Source organism: Cervus elaphus, chromosome 20 (assembly GCF_910594005.1).
Source record: "Cervus elaphus chromosome 20, mCerEla1.1, whole genome shotgun sequence".
NCBI lineage: Eukaryota > Metazoa > Chordata > Mammalia > Artiodactyla > Cervidae > Cervus > Cervus elaphus.
In genome coordinates, this window is record NC_057834.1 from 1,624,739 (window position 1) to 1,632,073 (window position 7,335).

Consider the following 7,335-nt stretch of genomic DNA (forward strand, 5'->3'; position numbering starts at 1 on the left):
GTCTTTTTTTTTTTTTTTTTTTTTGCTCCTCGAATGTTTCACACCTTTTCATGCTCCTGGTCTTTCTTTATTTCTTTTTTTTTTTTTTTTTGCTCCTCGCATTTTTCACACCTTTTCATGCTCCTGGTCTTTCTTTCTTTCTTTTTTTTTTTTTTTTGCTCCTCGCATTTTTCACACCTTTCATGCTCCTTGCATTTTTCACAACTTTTCATGCTCCTCGCATTTTTCACACCTTTTCATGCTCCTTGCATTTTTCACACCTTTTAATGCTCCTGGTCTTTCTTTTTTTTTTTTTGCTCCTCGCATTTTTCACACCTTTTCATGTTCCTGGTGTTTTTTTTTTTTTCCTCTCATTTTTCACACCTTTTCATGCTCCTGGTCTTTTTTTTTTTTTCTCCTCGCATTTTTCACACCTTTTCATGCTCCTGGTCTTTCTTTTTTTTTTTTTTTTTGCTCCTCGCATTTTTCACACCTTTTCATACTCCTGGTATTTCTTTCTTTCTTTTTTTTTTTTTTTTCATCCTCGCATTTTTCACACCTTTTCATGCTCCTGGTCTTTCTTTTTTTTTTTTTTGCTCCTCGCATTTTTCACACCTTTTCATGCTCCTGGTTTTTTTTTTTTTTTTTTTTTGCTCCTCCCATTTTTCACACCTTTTCATGCTCCTTGCATTTTTCACACCTTTTCATGCTCCTTGCATTTTTCACACCTTTTCATGCTCCTCGTCTTTTTTTTTTTTTGCTCCTCGCATTTTTAACACCTTTTCATGCTCCCGGTCTTTTTTTTTTCTTTTGCTCCTCAAATTTTTCACACCTTTTCATGCTCCTCGCATTTTTCACACCTTTTCATGCTCCTGGTCTTTTTTTTTTTTTTTTTTTGTTCCTCGCATTTTTCACACGTTTTCATGCTCCCGGTCTTTTTTTTTTTTTTTTTTTGCTCCTCAAATTTTTCACACGTTTTCATGCTCCTTGCATTTTTCTCACCTTTTCATGCTTCTGGTCTTTTTTTTTTTTTTTTTTGCTCCTCAAATTTTTCACACGTTTTCATTCTCCTTGCATTTTTCACACCTTTTCATGCTCCTCGTCTTTTTTTTTTTTTTTGCTCCTCGCATTTTTCACACCCTTTCATGCTCCTCGCATTTTTCACACCTTTTCATGCTCCTCGCATTTTTCACACCTTTTCATGTTCATCGCATTTTTCACACTTTTTCATGCTCCTGGTCTTTCTTTTTTTTTTTTTTCTCCTCACATTTTTCACACCTTTTCATGCTCCTGGTCTTTTTTTTTTTTTTGCTCCTCCAATTTTTCACACGTTTTCATGCTCTTTGCATTTTTCACACCTTTTCATGCTCCTGGTCTTTCTTTCTTTCTTTTTTTTTTTTTTTGCTCCTCGCATATTTCACACCTTTTCATGCTCCTTGCATTTTTCACAACTTTTCATGCTCCTCGCATTTTTCACACCTTTTCATGCTCCTTGCATTTTTCTCAACTTTTCATGCTCCTCGCATTTTTCACACCTTTTCATGCTCCTTGCATTTTTCAGACCTTTTCATGCTCCTGGTCTTTTTTTTTTTTTTTTTGCTCCTCGAATATTTCACACCTTTTCATGCTCCTCGCATTTTTCACACCTCTTCATGCTCCTCACATTTTTCACAACTTTTCATGCTCCTCGCATTTTTCACACCTTTTCATGCTCCTTGCATTTTTCACACCTTTTCATGCTCCTGGTCTTTCTTTTTTTTTTTTGATCCTCGCATTTTTCACACCTTTTCATGCTAATGGTCTTTCTTTTTTTTTTTTTTTTTTGCTCCTCGCATTTTTCACACCTTTTCATGCTCCTGGTCTTTCTTTCTTTCTTTTTTTTTTTTTTTTTACTCCTCGCATTTTTCACACCTTTTCATGTTCCTGGTCTTTTTTTTTTTTTTTTTTCCTCCTCGCATTTTTCACACCTTTTCATGCTCCTGGTCTTTTTTTTTTTTGCTCCTCGAATTTTTCACACCTTTTCATGCTCCTGGTCTTTTTTTTTTTTTTTTTTTTTGCTCCTCGAATTTTTCACACCTTTTCATGCTCCTCGCATTTTTCACACCTCTTCATGCTCCTCGCATTTTTCACACCTTTTCATGCTCCTGGTCTTTCTTTTTTTTTTTTTTGCTCCTCGCATTTTTCACACCTTTTCATGCTCCTGGTCTTTCTTTTTTTTTTTTTGCTCCTCGCATTTTTCACACCTTTTCATGCTCCTGGTCTTTTTTTTTTCTTTTTTTGCTCCTCGATTTTTCACACCTTTTCATGCTCCTCGTCTTTTTTTTTTTTGCTCCTCGCATTTTTCACACCTTTTCATGCTCCTTGCATTTTTCACACCTTTTCATGCTGCTCGTCTTTTTTTTTTTTTCTCCCCGCATTTTTCACACCTTTTCATGCTCCTGGTCTTTTTTTTTTCTTTTGCTCCTCAAATTTTTCACACCTTTTCATGCTCCTCGCATTTTTCACACCTTTTCATGCTCCTGGTCTTTTTTTTTTTCTTTTTTTGCTCCTCGCATTTTTCACACCTTTTCATGCTCCTCGCATTTTTCACACCTTTTCATGCTCCTTGCATTTTTCACAACTTTTCATGCTCCTCGCATTTTTCACACCTTTTCATGCTCCTTGCATTTTTCTCAGCTTTTCATGCTCCTCGCATTTTTCACACCTTTTCACGCTCCTTGCATTTTTCAGACCTTTTCATGCTCCTGGTCTTTCTTTTTTTTTTTTTGCTCCTCGCATTTTTCACACCTTTTCATGCTCCTGGTCTTTTTTTTTTTTTTTTTTTTTGCTCCTCGCATTTTTCACACCTTTTCATGGTCCTTGCATTTTTCACACCTTTTCATGCTCCTCGTCTTTTTTTTTTTTTGCTCCTCGCATTTTTCACACCTTTTCATGCTCCTGGTCTTTTTTTGTTCTTTTGCTCCTCAAATTTTTCACACCTTTTCATGCTCCTCGCATTTTTCACACCTTTTCATGCTCCTGGTCTTTTTTTTTTTCTTTTTTTGCTCCTCGCATTTTTCACACCTTTTCATGCTCCTGTTCTTTCTTTTTTTTTTTTCCTCCTCGCATTTTTCCCCCCTTTTCTTATTCCTGGTCTTTTTTTTTTTTTTTTTTTCTCCTCGCATTTTTCACACCTTTTCATGCTCCTTGCATTTTTCTCACCTTTTCATGCTCCTCGCATTTTTCACTCCTTTTCATGCTCCTCGCATTTTTCACACCTTTTCATGCTCCTCGCATTTTTCACACCTCTTCATGCTCCTCGCATTTTTCACACCTCTTCATGCTCCTCGCATTTTTCACAACTTTTCATGCTCCTCGCATTTTTCACACCTTTTCATGCTCCTCGCATTTTTAACACCTTTTCATGCTCCTCGCATTTTTCACACCTTTTCATGCTCCTCGCGTTTTTCACAACTTTTCATGCTCCTCGCATTTTTCACACCTTTTCATGCTCCTGGTATTTCTTTTTTTTTTTTTCCTCCTCGCATTTTTCACACCTTTTCATGCTCCTGGTCTTTTTTTTTTTTGCTCCTCGAATTTTTCACACCTTTTCATGCTCCTGGTCTTTTTTTTTTTTTTTTTTTTTTTGCTCCTCGAATTTTTCACACCTTTTCATGCTCCTCGCATTTTTCACACCTCTTCATGCTCCTCGCATTTTTCACACCTTTTCATGCTCCTGGTCTTTCTTTTTTTTTTTTTTGCTCCTCGCATTTTTCACACCTTTTCATGCTCCTGGTCTTTCTTTTTTTTTTTTTGCTCCTCGCATTTTTCACACCTTTTCATGCTCCTGGTCTATCTTTTTTTTTTTTGCTCCTCGCATTTTTCACACCTTTTCATGTTCCTGGTCTTTTTTTTTTTTTTTTTCCTCGCATTTTTCACACCTTTTCATGCTCCTGGTCTTTTTTTTTTTTTTCTCCTCGCATTTTTCACACCTTTTCATGCTCCTGGTCTTTTTTTTTTTTTTTTTTTTTGCTCCTCGAATGTTTCACACCTTTTCATGCTCCTGGTCTTTCTTTATTTCTTTTTTTTTTTTTTTTGCTCCTCGCATTTTTCACCCCTTTTCATGCTCCTGGTCTTTCTTTCTTTCTTTTTTTTTTTTTTTTGCTCCTCGCATTTTTCACACCTTTCATGCTCCTTGCATTTTTCACAACTTTTCATGCTCCTCGCATTTTTCACACCTTTTCATGCTCCTTGCATTTTTCACACCTTTTAATGCTCCTGGTCTTTCTTTTTTTTTTTTTGCTCCTCGCATTTTTCACACCTTTTCATGTTCCTGGTGTTTTTTTTTTTTTCCTCTCATTTTTCACACCTTTTCATGCTCCTGGTCTTTTTTTTTTTTTCTCCTCGCATTTTTCACACCTTTTCATGCTCCTGGTCTTTCTTTTTTTTTTTTTTTTTGCTCCTCGCATTTTTCACACCTTTTCATACTCCTGGTATTTCTTTCTTTCTTTTTTTTTTTTTTTTCATCCTCGCATTTTTCACACCTTTTCATGCTCCTGGTCTTTCTTTTTTTTTTTTTTGCTCCTCGCATTTTTCACACCTTTTCATGCTCCTGGTTTTTTTTTTTTTTTTTTTTTGCTCCTCCCATTTTTCACACCTTTTCATGCTCCTTGCATTTTTCACACCTTTTCATGCTCCTTGCATTTTTCACACCTTTTCATGCTCCTCGTCTTTTTTTTTTTTTGCTCCTCGCATTTTTAACACCTTTTCATGCTCCCGGTCTTTTTTTTTTCTTTTGCTCCTCAAATTTTTCACACCTTTTCATGCTCCTCGCATTTTTCACACCTTTTCATGCTCCTGGTCTTTTTTTTTTTCTTTTTTTGTTCCTCGCATTTTTCACACGTTTTCATGCTCCCGGTCTTTTTTTTTTTTTTTTTTTGCTCCTCAATTTTTTCACACGTTTTCATGCTCCTTGCATTTTTCTCACCTTTTCATGCTTCTGGTCTTTTTTTTTTTTTTTTTTGCTCCTCAAATTTTTCACACGTTTTCATGCTCCTTGCATTTTTCACACCTTTTCATGCTCCTCGTCTTTTTTTTTTTTTTTGCTCCTCGCATTTTTCACACCATTTCATGCTCCTCGCATTTTTCACACCTTTTCATGCTCCTCGCATTTTTCACACCTTTTCATGTTCATCGCATTTTTCACACCTTTTCATGCTCCTGGTCTTTCTTTTTTTTTTTTTTCTCCTCACATTTTTCACACCTTTTCATGCTCCTGGTCTTTTTTTTTTTTTTGCTCCTCCAATTTTTCACACGTTTTCATGCTCTTTGCATTTTTCACACCTTTTCATGCTCCTGGTCTTTCTTTCTTTCTTTTTTTTTTTTTTGCTCCTCGCATATTTCACACCTTTTCATGCTCCTTGCATTTTTCACAACTTTTCATGCTCCTCGCATTTTTCACACCTTTTCATGCTCCTTGCATTTTTCTCAACTTTTCATGCTCCTCGCATTTTTCACACCTTTTCATGCTCCTTGCTTTTTTCAGACCTTTTCATGCTCCTGGTCTTTTTTTTTTTTTTTTTGCTCCTCGAATATTTCACACCTTTTCATGCTCCTCGCATTTTTCACACCTCTTCATGCTCCTCACATTTTTCACAACTTTTCATGCTCCTCGCATTTTTCACACCTTTTCATGCTCCTTGCATTTTTCACACCTTTTCATGCTCCTGGTCTTTCTTTTTTTTTTTTGATCCTCGCATTTTTCACACCTTTTCATGCTAATGGTCTTTTTTTTTTTTTTTTTTTTTTGCTCCTCGCATTTTTCACCCCTTTTCATGCTCCTGGTCTTTCTTTCTTTCTTTTTTTTTTTTTTTTTACTCCTCGCATTTTTCCCTCCTTTTCTTTTTCCTGGTCTTTTTTTTTTTTTTTTTTTTCCTCCTCGCATTTTTCACACCTTTTCATGCTCCTGGTCTTTTTTTTTTTTGCTCCTCGAATTTTTCACACCTTTTCATGCTCCTGGTCTTTTTTTTTTTTTTTTTTTTTTGCTCCTCGAATTTTTCACACCTTTTCATGCTCCTCGCATTTTTCACACCTCTTCATGCTCCTCGCATTTTTCACACCTTTTCATGCTCCTGGTCTTTCTTTTTTTTTTTTTTGCTCCTCGCATTTTTCACACCTTTTCATGCTCCTGGTCTTTCTTTTTTTTTTTTTGCTCCTCGCATTTTTCACACCTTTTCATGCTCCTGGTCTTTTTTTTTTCTTTTTTTGCTCCTCGATTTTTCACACCTTTTCATGCTCCTCGTCTTTTTTTTTTTTGCTCCTCGCATTTTTCACACCTTTTCATGCTCCTTGCATTTTTCACACCTTTTCATGCTGCTCGTCTTTTTTTTTTTTTGCTCCTCGCATTTTTCACACCTTTTCATGCTCCTGGTCTTTTTTTTTTCTTTTGCTCCTCAAATTTTTCACACCTTTTCATGCTCCTCGCATTTTTCACACCTTTTCATGCTCCTGGTCTTTTTTTTTTTCTTTTTTTGCTCCTCGCATTTTTCACACCTTTTCATGCTCCTCGCATTTTTCACACCTCTTCATGCTCCTCGCATTTTTCACAACTTTTCATGCTCCTCGCATTTTTCACACCTTTTTATGCTCCTTGCATTTTTCACACCTTTTCATGCTCCTGGTCTTTTTTTTTTTTTTTTGCTCCTCGCATTTTTCACACCTTTTCATGCTCCTGGTCTTTTTTTTTTTTTTTTGCTCCTCGAATTTTTCACACCTTTTCATGCTCCTCGCATTTTTCACACCTCTTCATGCTCCTCACATTTTTCACAACTTTTCATGCTCCTCGCATTTTTCACACCTTTTCATGCTCCTTGCATTTTTCACACCTTTTCATGTTCCTGGTCTTTTTTTTTTTTTTTTTTTTTTTTTCTCCTCGCTTTTTTCACACCTTTTCATGCTCCTGGTCTTTTTTTTTTTTTTTTTTGCTCCTCGAATGTTTCACACCTTTTCATGCTCCTGGTCTTTCTTTATTTCTTTTTTTTTTTTTTTTGCTCCTCGCATTTTTCACAACTTTTCATGCTCCTCGCATTTTTCACACCTTTTCATGCTCCTCGCATTTTTCACACCTTTTCATGCTCCTTGCATTTTTCACACCTTTTAATGCTCCTGGTCTTTCTTTTTTTTTTTTTTCTCCTCGCATTTTTCACACCTTTTCATGCTCCTGGTCTTTCTTTTTTTTTTTTTTTTGCTCCTCGCATTTTTCACACCTTTTCATACTCCTGGTCTTTCTTTCTTTCTTTTTTTTTTTTTTTTTCATCCTCACATTTTTCACACCTTTTCATGCTCCTGGTCTTTCTTTTTTTTTTTTTGCTCCTCGCA